This window comes from Phocoena sinus, chromosome 5 (genome assembly GCF_008692025.1).
Source record: "Phocoena sinus isolate mPhoSin1 chromosome 5, mPhoSin1.pri, whole genome shotgun sequence".
NCBI classification, from domain to species: domain Eukaryota; kingdom Metazoa; phylum Chordata; class Mammalia; order Artiodactyla; family Phocoenidae; genus Phocoena; species Phocoena sinus.
The window spans coordinates 90,252,784-90,267,044 of record NC_045767.1 but is presented as its reverse complement, the minus strand read 5'-3'; positions in this window follow the sequence as shown (position 1 = coordinate 90,267,044).

Below are 14,261 nucleotides of genomic sequence, written 5' to 3'. Positions count from 1 at the left end.
ACAATGATGACTTGGAGTTTAATGCCTCGCTAGATTAAAAATTTATATATATATATATATATATATATATATATATATATCACTTCCCTTCCTGAATCTGTGCAACCTTTCTAAGTGAAGGTGAAATTAAATGTGAGATTTTGGGGGCTTGTCTCATCACTGACTTCAAACAAGGTAAAAATTAGGGCACTTAGCATATGCACAGAATACCTGTATTCTTTTGTGTATGTGTGTGTGTGTGTGTGTGTGTATTTGTCAAGGAGTTGGTGACCCCGGAGAGCAGAGCAATAAGCATGGTTGATAAGACACCAGGGTATGGTCTTTCCAAAGCAGTGACAGATAGACCCATCAGTGGATGGCGGTGATTTTGAAATCAGCTCTTTCTTGGCTATGGTAGCAATTGCCGATGCCCAAAGGGTTCCTGTCAGAGTCAGTGTGGAACTGTCCACATTGACAAAGTACATATATACCCTGGAACTGATGACTGTCATGGACACTAAATCAGAATAAGCTAGGACTGAGAATTTCCAAAGAAATCAGGCTTCAATAGGAGTATGGAGGAAAATTAAACATGGAACATTCTTGGATCCTATGAGAGACCCAAAATAAATGCCTAATCAGTCATGAGAATGTGTAGAACAGAACTCCCTTAGGTAACAACCTTAGGAGGTGAGACTTGATAAAAAAGAATTTTCTGGGTGTAGACCCCTAGAAGAGCAGCTTTGACAGGAACCAGGTTGGTTCAAGGCAATGTCTACCACGTGGGCTTGCTTGTGGATCCAGCAGACCCATTATGAACTGAACCTGGGCCACTCCATTATTTAGCACACAGGTAATGATAAAGGTACTTTGGATATCTGGATGTCAATATCAATTGAGACCACATATCTAATAATCCTTGAAGCAACTGGGTATTATTCGTTCCCTAAGTCGTAGTTACCCAAGTAAATGTCATAGGCCCTGGTCTCTCAGGATCTGTCCTCATAGGGATCTGGCTTCTCCTTGACACAGTGGGTTCTGAATCTGGAAACTAACTCAAACCTGGGTAATGAGCCACGGATTGTGACTTTTTTATTGAGTGGCTTCCTTCAACTTCCTAACCATTCTTCCTCAATTTCTTGTCATTATATAAATTAAGCAATGTGTGTGTTGGCTGCCTATCCATCATGCCTCTAGGAAGACCATATATTTTCAACTATCTCCAAAGTTCTCCGTAATTTGGATCACTCCTGACTACTAGTTTGACCTTGCTTCTCATTGCAATTATTGCACCCACTTTGCTTCTCATGGCCTCTATTATTATGGGAGCTTAGTTCTATAGTATCATCTCCTACACTTGGTCCTGTCCTACAGAGGACACCACCACTGAACTTCTCAACAATGCTGGTGCCCCTCTCACCACTGCTTTCCCTACCCCTTTGGTAAATGAAATTTTCTCTGCTCCTGCTACAGAACATATTTGGCCAGTGAGTTTTCTAGCCCTTTGGTTGTGTATCTACTCTATCATGTCCACTTTTCTGAGCATTTTTATCCATTTCTTTACCATATAGCACAATAGTTCTGCCATTTATAGTTCACTGATAGTGAGCCATTGCTTTTTTCAAGTTTCCAAGAGCCATGCTAGTGAAGTAATAACTCTAACTCCCAGAGTCTTTGCCTATGTATTAATTTTTTTTTTTTTTTGGCGGTACGCGGGCCTCTCACTGTTGTGGCCTCTCCCGTTGCGGAGCACAGGCTCCGGACACGCAGGCTCAGCAGCCATGGCTCACAGGCCCAGCCGCCCCGTGGCATGTGGGATCTTCCCAGACCGGGGCATGAACCCGTGTCCCCTGCATCGACAGGTGGACTTTCAACCACTGCGCCACCAGGGAAGCCCTAAATTTTATATTACGATAATATTATCCCATTTCAACTGACTCTCTTATCCAGCTTAATGTTTCACTCCCTTGATCTGGAACCTTCAAGAGACAGTTCATTGCATAATTCCCCAAGCTTCTTACAAGATGTGTTAGCCAGATACTCTCTTATCTCAAATTGGGCTAGACTGGTATTTTAGCCTTGTGATTGGCTTGGTTTCCAGGAGAGGATATGAGGGTAGATTCTGAGGCGACAAGCATTACCTAGGAGGCTCCTGCCTTATTTGAGTCCTGTGCACAGTCTTAAGCAATGGGCCTTAAAGCAATATCTTTGTATAAGATGGAGTTGACTGTTTATGCAGGTCCAGCATGTTCATGGGTATTTGGGAGGTTAAGGTTTTCAGTCTACCCAGATATCTCCATCCCAAGTCTCTATGTCCTATTCCTACCTGATTTGGACACTGACCTTGACATGGGAGGCCTGTTAGTGTTGAGAGTTCAGCCTTCCATGAAGCTCTGCTACTCTTACAGTTGTCCTCAGCCTGTTCCTAATTCTGTCCCTCATCTGCGAGAGATTATGGGTTTTATTACATACCACCAGGACACCCACTGGCTTTTGCATCTTATCTTGAATTTTGATTTATCACCCTGCATCTCTCCTTATCTCTCTTCGGTGATTCAGTGGTGCTCAGTAACAGCTGACCAACTCCACAGTTTAATCTTTCCCTCATACCTCAAGCATCAGAGAGTGAGACCTTGCAACCTAGGTTGGCCATGTAGTCCAGTCATGGCTAGGTATGAATTGGCGGGCAGGGGAGAATATGTTTGGTGCTAAATTAATCCACTGAGGTATATCTTGGTGCTCCCATGCCCAGTTTTAACAGTGAACAGTCAAGAACAGTAGCCTTGGCCTACAAATGGGCATGGTAACCCGGAGTTCAGACACCTCAGGGATGAGGTTGTGGGTTGCCCCACCAGCAAAAGTGCTAGCTGGAGGTGAAGGAATCTAGACTGAGTGGTGAAGAGGAGAATGATAAGCGTCGGTTACTGGTTGGAGATCATGTACGGTCTTGAAATGTAGTTCTTACCCTTGATAACTCTCTTTTTATGTTTCCCCTGGAAATGAGAGCAACCAGCATCTTGTCCCCAGATGGGCATACTTGCTATAACAGCAAGTGGATCTGAGCAGGAAAGGATGCTCTTGCAGTGTATACTGTGGCATTCAGCCCAGAGCCCCTCTTCAGTGTGACATACCTATCATCATCTGCTGAAAAGTACAGCTACTGACTACTCACTGGGAATAGCTCTTAACTGGAAGGAATTGATGTGTCTGAGATTATGTTACTTCAAAGGGTGTGGCCTGCTGTCAATGACTATCTGATGTGGAGACACAAAAGCCCAAGCTCTTTGCCTCAATTTGGGACAACTTTGAAAGATCATCTTAGCTCCAGAACTTGCTGTGGGACTGGCTGAGGCCTCAGTTGTATGAACATTATAGATGTGCTTCTTCTCTGCCCAGTCCTGCCTCCCTCACTTTCTTATAGCTGTATGTTCTGCGAGTACTTCCCAATTTATCTTTCAGATGCAATTCTCCATCTCTGAATATATTTCTAGGAAACCCAACTCAAGTTCCTATTTCATTAAACCAGTATAGTCAGGTTTCTGTTGATGCAGCCAAATGCTATCCCCAACGCAGATACAGTTTAAGATTCCTGAGAAATGAAGTCCTTATTGGTACATTCCAAATCAAAGGTACCTATGTCATGCTTATTTCAACAGGTTGCATTTAGTTAAAAGAACCAAATCTCTTATTTAAGTGGCAGGTAATTGGTAAACTGAAATATCACCCAAATGAGGAAATAGGTAAAATATCAGGACAGAGACATACTCTCCTACACCTGGCATCAAACAGGAGAAAGAATGCATGACTTCGAGCAGATTTCTTATAGACTCTGAGCAGATACACCTTGAAATAACTATGACTTAATTTGATTGGGTTTTTTCTTTTCAATTAACTTTAACTTCTGCTTTTATACTAATGAATTACTTCTTCCTGATTTCTGAAAAAATTTTTTTGTATTTTTCTAGCTTTCAAGTTGAATGGGTAAAGCATTTATTTTCATTTATATGTTGGGAAAAATCAGAAACATAAATTTTTTTGGAAATCAATTACATTTTATCTTAGAGAACACTAAACTGACTCTTTCAAATGTAACTGAGACAGGTTATGTTGGTGGAAACTAGGGAAAAAAGTTCTAAGCGCTTAGCTTTTTTTTTTTTTTAAAATGTTTTCCACAACGTGACCACAACATCAACATCTCAGAAAGATATTCTATTTCATTTACATATTTGCTATTTTTTGCCCTATTTTCATTCCCACTGCAATTTAAGCAGTACAGTCCCTTGAAAAAGTTTCTCCATTATAAATGAAATTAATTTTCCAAGTATTTGAAACTTAAATATAGTGTGTAATAAATCCAACATTTCTAGAGCTTTTAAAGTTTCGATCCTAGTACAATAAATCATAGCAAGAAGGTCACCTAAGGACAGTATCTCTAATAAGTTTGCAATCTGAAAATAATATTGATTTCTATTAGGGTTATTTTAGTGCATTCACCTAATCATTTTCAATCTTAAAAGAAATTGTAAAGACAAAAATATTGAATATAAAATACATTTAAGGAAACCTTCTGTAAAAATCTGAAGATGCTATCTTTCATGTTTGTTAGATAACTTTCTACAGAGCAGTGATTGAATCTAAGATGCTTCTTTTGACAGCAATAATGTCTATGAATCCATGTGTTTATATTCTCTGCATCTTCCTCTCTTGTTTGCTGTTCAATTCCTGTTCTCTTCTTTTCATTGTCTTTTCCACTACAAATTATACTAATTATACTCTTTGAGTTCTCGGTTTGCAGTTCTATGTACTGGTAGCCAAAGTGGAGGGGAAAAATAAAAAGAAAGCAAATAGGGCTTCCCTGGTGGCACAGTGGTTGTGAGTCCGCCTGCCGATGCAGGGGACACGGGTTCGTGCCCCGGTCCGGGAAGATCCCACATGCCGCGGAGCGGCTGGGCCCGTGAGCCATGGCTGCTGAGCCTGCGCGTCAGGAGCCCGTGCTCCGCAACGGGAGAGGCCACAACAGTGAGAGGCCCGCCTACCGCAAAAAAAAAAAAAAAAAAAAAAAAAGCAAACGGGAATGGCGAAAGTAAGAAAAGAGACAAAGGTCCCTCCTCATATATTTTTATCCATAAATGTACTATTTTCATTAACCTCAATATTGCTTTTTCTATTGTGAGATCCTTCATTTCCTGGGTTCAAGAAGCCCAAAATTTGTCAAAATATGTAATTTGATGTTGGATACACATAGAATTAAATGCAAATGTTAAAACTTACTAGTAATACAACATTGGGCAAGTTTTATTAACCTCCCTGAAGCTCAGTTTCCTCCTTCATAAATGGAGAGAATGCCTACCTTGCATAGTTTTTGTAACAATTAGACATACACACATAACATGCCTAGGACAGAGCTTGGCATTCATTCATTTGTTCATTCTCACATTTGACAAATATATAATAAGCATCTTCTACATTATATTAGGTTCTAGAGTATACTTAAGTTTTTGAGAGATGAAAAATGGTATATCTCAGGCATAAAATGAATAATAGCTATTACAAGACTCAACAGCGTACTCCAGAAAGAAGCTTAATGACTCCAGGAGCAAGTAATGGCATGTGAGACTCGATAGTGAGCAAAGAAATTATACAGACTTATTATTCATTCTCCTCAAGTGTTGACTGTGAAAAAAATGAAGAACAAATAAGGAAAGTAAAAGCTTTCTCAAGTTACTGACATGTTCTGGGGGAGGTCATAGACATCAGTACACTCTAAATATTAGACAATATTAAATCTGACTATGAATTTTAATTCTGTTTACTTTAACTGTAAATGCTAGGAGAATAAAAATAGAATTTTGAATATTTTCCATCTAGTAAACAATAGAGTAGAGAAGATAATCTTTTGACAAAAGGAAGAGGGGAGTAAAATACTAATGGAGATCAGCTCGGTGCTTTGTGACCACCTGGAGGGGTGGGATAGGGAGGATGCGAGGGAGACGCAGGAGGGAGGAGATGTAGGGCTGTATGTATATGTATGGCTGATTTACTTTGTTATAGAGCAGAAACTAACACACCATTGTAAAGCAATTACACTCCAATAAAGATGTTAAAAAAAAAAAAAACTAGTGGAAATAGAAAACAGATTAAAATGTCAGAAATAAAAGGACATAACATGAATCTGGCAATAAATGAAAAATTTTAAACTCAAATACCTGGTGTTGCAACAGTGTTTGATAACCATGAGGGGAGGCTAAGACAATCTTAGCACTGTTGGTCCAGGGCCTTCATGTTATAGATTTGCTGAATTGAAACAATAAATATCTTTCTGGGTTTGCCTCTGTTAGTTGAAATATTTTTTTTTAACTCATGGACAAATTTATTCTCTGAACTATCTATATTATATAATAAGAAGTAACTGAAATGTTTATAAATTTCCATAAAATGTATTGACATATATTAGTACATTCTCATAACATATTGTCACCCTCAACTGTTTCAGCTACTAAAACTTAGATTTCACTTAACTTACTTTCATATAATACATTTTACAGAATAACAAACATTCTTCATTTCCTATAAAAGGTAAAAGTCTGAATCCTATAGCCTCCTGAGTGCTTATGGCCTATAATCTACTTTTTTATGTTTTTATAAATGTACTGTAGCTCCCACTTGTTAAAGGATAGTTTAGTTTATTCCCAAACATTTTATGCCAGTTGTATTTATTATTTTAACGACAGAATTTAGTTAAATATTTATGTAAATCAATAAAATGTGAATGGGAAATAGAAGAGAAATATTTGTATGAAAATTACATGCTTTGGAATGTCCCAATAAAGAGAAACAGCTGACAATTATGTAACATTAGGTGTCGGCAATATACTTAGAAAAGCTTATAAAACCATGGAAATCTAAAAGGATTTAACATGCTGTTTGCTTCACTAAAGAAGTTAGATTCCTGTACCTTTTAAAAAACTAAAACTGGAAATCTTAGTCAATGTTATGGGTGTGGTTTATGTAAGAAAGGCCAGATGAAATTCCCATTAGTGGATATATTCTCAAGAGAATGGCTTTCTTCTCACATCAAAAGATTGGAACTTGAGTATGTATTTAAGTTAACATAAAATATTTATAATACCTATAAGTTTTTGTTGTTTAACTACTTTTCCAATTAATCAGTTAACTACCAGACTCAATTGCATTGACTAAAAGTATTGTACTTCATACATTTATTTTATTTACAGTATACAAAGTTAATTAATTGTAGTAGGTGAATAAGTCACTTGCTTTTGCTTCCTACTGTTCACTGGATTTCAGGCTTCTGGGTGAACTTAAGACGATTTATCTGAAAATGGGATAGAACTCAGACTTTATCATGAATGGTCTAAAGCCATACTTGCAGGTTTAGTGTATAAAGATGTAGTATGGGGCTTCCCTGGTGGCGCAGTGGTTGGGAGTCCGCCTGCCGATGCAGGGGACAAGGGTTCGTGCCCCGGCCCGGGAGGATCCCACATGCCGCGGAGCGGCTGGTCCCGTGAGCCATGGCCGCTGAGCCTGCGCGTCTGGAGCCTGTGCTCCGCAACGGGAGAGGCCACAACAGTGAGAGGCCCGTGTACTGCAAAAAAAAAGAAAAGAAAAGTAGTTTTTAACCCAGAGGAGGCATGCAGGCACTTCGTGTGGGACAGGTTTCATAGTGCTACTCCAGGATGTTCTCTAGACAGGGAATAAAAAGGGTTGGTTTCTGAAGTAGCACTCATGAAATATATTCTAGCTTTTTGATTTAATAGCACCCTGCGCACATTTGTATCTGTAATATCCTTTACCACATTACGTTAAAATGGCCTGCAGGTCCACCTAAAGTTTAAGAATGTGTGCTGCTTGAGATGGTTTTCTAGCTCCGGCACCTATGATTTTTCTGGGCCTCATTTTTCTTAACTGTAAAATGGGGAGTAGTCCTGTAGCTACCTTGTAGGTTGAGGTGAGCTACATGTATGTATGTGAAGCATATTAGACATAGACAACTACTCAGTGCCCCTGACCTATTGTCTTCACATGCCTGTTTCTTCTCCTGGGACTAGGCAGTGAGGGCCTCTTGGAAAGTTGCCCTGCAAATACTTTTCTTTGTGTTCTCAGTGAATTGTACGGGCATTAAAGAGTTTTGTTTTTAGTTGGAGACACCATCTTGTATTGTGGGTTTTCTTTCCCTGTCTGGCATTTGGTAGATAAGCGGTGGTTGTGGGAGGGTTAGTGGGGGAGGAATGGATCAGAGTGATACAGCAGAAACAGGCTGACAGCTTGATGCTCACACTGAAAAGTTTTCTGTTTCCTGTCTTCCTCCTCTGCATGCCTGCTGTGCAGCTCAGAAAGAATAAAAGAATAAAAGGAGAAGGACAGTGGCTTCTGGTTTGGGACTGAATGCATGGGAACGTGGGAGGTAATGTGAGAAAGAGAATGGAGAGATTTGGCTGTTAAAAATATATAAAATGAAATTTTAGAAGCATTATAGCTATTGATTTCTCATCTAGCCCTAGAGACCAATTAATCTTGATGAGATTTCCCAGTCAGTTTGGGGTTAATGGATCCTCACAGAAATCAGACAAATGGAATCAGAAAGTTACAATTAAATACCAGGCCTCCAGAGCATCTGTTGTACAGTCCTGTATGTGTCAATAGTGTTTTCTTTATATATCAATCTGTTATGTCATTGATTATTTTGTATTTATTATAATGTGTCACAGCAGATATTATGGGGTCATGACTTATTCATCTTTTTAGTCCCAGCATCCAGCATGATATCTTACAAATAATAGGTACACAACATATTAGAAGAGAGAAAAATAAGAGGAAAAATAGGAAAAGGAAAAGAAAGGAAAGAAGTGAAGGAAGGCAGGAAGACAGGAAGTTAAAAAGGAAGGTATGGAGGGAGAGAAGGAGGGAGAAAGGGAAATTTAGGCTAGTGTTTATTTTTATAGCTGTTGTAAATGACTGCAGACAAATTCTCTTCTTAAATAGCTCTAGGAAAGAGTATCATATAATTTCTCCCAATAATATATTCCAGAGAGTAGCAACTATTTGAGCAGTGATGTTGTGAAGACCACAGATCTTTATATAAATCTAATCTTTACTCTGCAAGAGCAAGTTTTAGGGATATTATAAATGTATTAAAGAGAAGCTATTCTGATTAAATTTAGACAGTACATATATCCAAAAAGTCATGTGCAATAGTTAGGGGGAAAAAAGGTGATGTGATCCAACAAACATTTTACATAATGCAATTGAAATGCTATTGTATTATTCACCAAAAATCCTTCCGAAGTACAAATCTGAACTTTTCACTTATTATTAGTTCCTTGGTACATTATATAAACTAAACCATTTCACTTTTGTTAAACCAGAACTCCTTTCAAAATTTTCTTAGCCTCTTGAGGTTGATGAATTATTTATTGTTAAGCAATTTGGTTGCCAAAAGGAGACAGTCTAATGAGATTTTGGAAGCTAAATATGAATAGTCTCATGATTTTGAAAGAAAATAGTGCACTTGTTGAGAAGTGGATTACTCAAATTCGACGACTAGCTCAGCAATATGCCATTTTTCACATATATTGCTAACTATCCTAATAACTTCAACTTACAAGGGAAAGGCAGCACTTTCCACTGTTATTTCTATTAGCAGTCATGGAAAAAATATCTTTAAAAAAAGTTTGGTATTGTAAATATCTGCCAGAGGTAAACTGGTGTTGAGAGAGAAAACACAATTCCTTCATAAATATGTTAATTCAAAATAAGATGCCAAGGCGGGGGAGTGGCCAAGATAGTAGAATAAGACCCTGAGCTCACCTCCTCCCATGGGCACACCAAAATTACAACTATTTACAGAGCAACTATCAGTGGAAAAATCAGAAGCCTAGCAGTAAAGATGTTCTATAACTAAAGATATAAAGAAGAAACCACAACAAGACCAGTAGGAGGGCAGAGAGTTGGTATAGTCAAGATCCAGGGCGGGAAGCCCACAAACAGGAGGATAATTATAATTACAGAGGATCTCCTCAAGGAGCAAGTGATCTAAGTCCCACATCAGGCTCCCCAGCCTGGGGCTTCTGCCCCCAGAAGACAAGCTCCCAGAATGTCTGGCTTTGAAGGCCAGTGAGGCTTCCTTTTGGAAGAGCCAGAGGGCTGTGGGAAATAGGGACTCCACTCTTAAAGGCACACACAAAATCTCATGTGTTCTGGGACCCAGGGCAGAAGCAGTCATTTGAAAGAAACCTGGGTCAGAACTACCTGCTGATCGTGGAAAGCCTCCCAGAGAGGGGTAACTGGAGCTCACGCTGGAGACCTAGACCCTGGCGGCAGCCATCTTTGGGAGCTTGTTCTTTCACATGGACACTGGCGCTGCTGAACACTGTTTTGGCCACCTCCCTCGAGCTCATTAGTGCCGGGACCTAGCCCCACCCACCAGCTTTTCTGCACCAGTACTGGGACACCTCAGGCCAGGTAACCAACTGGGCAGGGAGACATCCCCACCAACCAGAAGGCCTGCAACCCAAAGCTGCCCCAGGACCTGACCCTGTGTGCTGGCACTTAGTCTGGAACCCCCAGGGCCCTGCAGCCAGAGGCCCTGCAGCCTGGCCCCACCCATCAGTGGGTTGACATCAGGACCCTGGGACCAGCCTCACCCACCAGCCCCAGGACCCCTGGCACCCTGTTTTGCCCACCCAGGCCCCCCAGTTTGAAACACCAATTCTGGGACCCCAGGGCCCTGCATCCAGAGACCCCAGGTCCTGGTTCCACACACCAGTGGGCCACATGAGCCCCAGGACCTGGCCTCATCCACTAGTGGGTGGACACCAGCCCCAGGACCACCACAGCCCTGCAGCATCTCATACAAGGACCCAGCCCACCCACCAGCAGGTCAGCACCAAATCCAATACAACTTGGACCCCCCAGTCAGCTGCCCCAGGATCCAGCCCCACTCACCAGTGGGCCAACACCAGCTTTGGTACACCCCAGACGCCTCAGCCAGGCATGTCAGAAACTGGCCCCGGGCTTCCCTGGTGGCGCAGTGGTTGAGGGTCTGCCTGCCGGTGCAGGGGACACGGGTTTGTGCCCCAGTCCGGGGGGTATCCCACATGCCGTGGAGCAGCTGGGCCCGTGAGCCATGGCTGCTGGGCCTGCGTGTCCGGAGCCTGTGCTCCGCGGTGGGAGAGGCCACAGCAGTGGGCAAAAAAAAAAAAAAAAGAAAAAAGAAACTGGCCCCCAACCACCATCAGGCTGACACTAGATCCGGGACCTCCAGCCTCACAACCACCCACTCCGGAGCCTGGGTCCACCCACTAGTGGGTCAGCACTACCCCCAGGAACCCCTGGGGCCACACAGCCAACAGCCTCTTGACCTGGCCCTGCCAACCAGTAGCTAGCAGCCTCTACACAGGGCAGGACCTGACAAACAGCCAGACCAGGGGCCAGCCACACCTACAAGACAGCTCACAGTAGTCAGCCTGCCACAACAGAAGGACTCATGCAGTCCAAGTAGAGGACACCCCCTAGAGCAGATAGCTCCTGGTGATCAGAGGGGAATGAACTTTTGGAGCACATAGGACATCATCTACAAAAGGCCACTTCTCCAAGGTCAGAAAACATAACCAATCTACCAGATACATAAAATGAAATAAAAGCAAATGAGAAATAAAAGCAGCAAATTAGGCAAAATGAGGTAACAAAGGAATATCTTCCAACTGAAGAAATAGAATAAAACCTAAGTGAAGTGGAAATAGGCAATCTACCCTATAGAGAGTTTAAGGTAATGATCATAAAGGTGTTCAAAGGACTTGGGAGAAGAATGGATGCATAAAGTAAGAAGTTAGAAGTTTTTAACAATGAGTTAGAAAATATAAAGAAGAACCAGAGATGAAAAATACAATAACTGAAATAAAAAATACACTAGAAGAAATCAACAGTAGATTAAATGATACAGAGGAATGGATCAGTGAGCTGGAAGACAGAGTAGTGGAAATCACTGAAGCTGGCCGGAAGAAAGAAAAAAGAATGAAAAGAAATAAGGGCAGTTTATGAGACGTCTGTGATGACAAGTGTACTAACGTTTGCATTATAGGGGTCCTGGAAGGAGAAGAGAGAAAGAAAGGGGTAGAGAACATATTTGAAGACATAATAGCTGAAAACTTCCCTAATCCAGGAAAGAAAACAGACATCCAGGTCCAGGAAGCACAGAGAGTCTCAAACAAAATCAACCCAAAGAGGAACACAGGAAGATACATTGTAATTAAAATGGCAAAAATTAAAGATAAGGAGAGAATATTAAAAGCATCAAAGGAACTCCCATAAGGCTATCAGCTGACTTTTCAGCAGAAACTCTGCAGGCCAGAAGGGAGTGGCACAATATATTTAAAGAGATGAAAGTGAAAAACCTACAACTGAGAATACTGTACCCAGCAAGGCTTTCATTCAGATTTGATGGAGAGATCAAAAGTTTTACAGACAAGCAAAAGCTAAAAGAGTTCAGCATCACCAAACCAGCTTTACAAGAAATGTTAAAGTGACGTCTCTAAGTGAAAAAGAAAAGGCCACAACTAGAAATATGAAAATTATGAAAGGAAAAATCTCATTGGTAAAGGCAAATATACAGTAAAGGTAATAAATCAACCATGTACCAACCTAGTAGGAAGGTTAAAAGATAAAAGTAATAAAATCATTTATATTTGCCATAAGTAGTTAAGGGATACAGAAAAGAAAATGATGTAGAATATGATGTTAAAACAGTAAACACGGGGAGTAAAAATGCAGAGTTGTTAAAATGAGTTTGAATTTAAGAGATCAGCCACTTAAAATAATCATGTGTATATAGATTGCTATCTACAGTGTGTGGAATATAGTAAATAACTGTGTAACATCTTTGGATGGTGACATATCATAACTAGATTTGTTGTGATCATTTTGAAATGTATAGAAATACCAAATCACAGTGTTGTGTAACAGGAACTAACAGTGTTATAGGTCAGTTATAGTACAAAAACAAACAAAAACTGAAGGAAAAAGAGATCGTGTTTGCGGTTACCAGAGACAGGGGGTGAAGGGAGGGGGAATTGGATGAAGGCTGTCAAAAGGTACAAACTTCCAGTTATAAGATAAATAAGTACCAGGGCTGTAATGTACAGCCTGATAAATATAATTAACACTGCTGTGTGCTATATATGAAACTTGTTGAGAGTAAATAAATCCTAAGAGTTCTCACAAGAAAAAAATTTTTTCTATTTCTTTAATTTGTATCTGTATGAGAGGATGGGTGTTCACTAAACTTATTGTGGTAATCATTTCATGATGCATGTAAGTCAAATCATTATGCTGTACACCTTAAACTTATACAGTACTATATGTCAATTACATCTCAATAAAACTGGAAGAAAAAAATAAGATATCAAGATTTTCATTATAAAGGAAAATGTGCCACTCGATTCAAGTTCCCTTGAATACCAGGACAGAAGTACTGTAATATGTTCTAGGTTTTTATAGTGTTTACTTCTAGACTGAGCAAAGGTGAATGGACTGGAAAACATTTTAACAAACTCTTAAGTATAATGTTTATATCTTTAGAGGTTGTGAATAGAAATGCCCCCAACTCCTTTACCTTCCCTATTTTAAAGGAGAAACTTGAGGCTTTTCTATGACATGTATCTCCTGGGTATACATTATTGCGTGTGGCTCCTATCCATATATATATTCTACATATGGATGTGTCAAGCACCTGAGCAGTGACAGGCACACAGGCAGCATTCAGTAATTGTTGAGTTGAAATTAGTAGTTAGCACTTGGGAAGTATTATTTAAATGAATGAATGGATGCTGATCCATGAGTAATGCCCCTAAGCAGAGAATCTTGGACATGACTTCTTACATTCATTGAAACAAAATGGTAATTTTTCATTTTATAATGGTATAATAGGGAAGTCTGTTTCATTTTCTTGGAACTTAAAATTTTTTCAATTGATTTTCCTCACACTTTTCAATAAAAAATGGGCAGGGATTAAACATGGAATGCCTCAGTTTAATGTAATTTTTTTTCAGGAGAAACAGCCAACTATGCATAAACTGTGAGAATGGAAATCATATCCTCACTGCACCAGTGTTTTTGTATGAGGTTATCTTTAAATCCTTTCCTGGGGAGGCTTCATATAGGAAGAAACATATCTGCTTTGAGATACTTGGGTTAGTAATTGCCTTAGATGGGTTTCAAATTAAGCTTAACTTATTGAATTCCATTGTGTAGAGAACGGTGTTGTA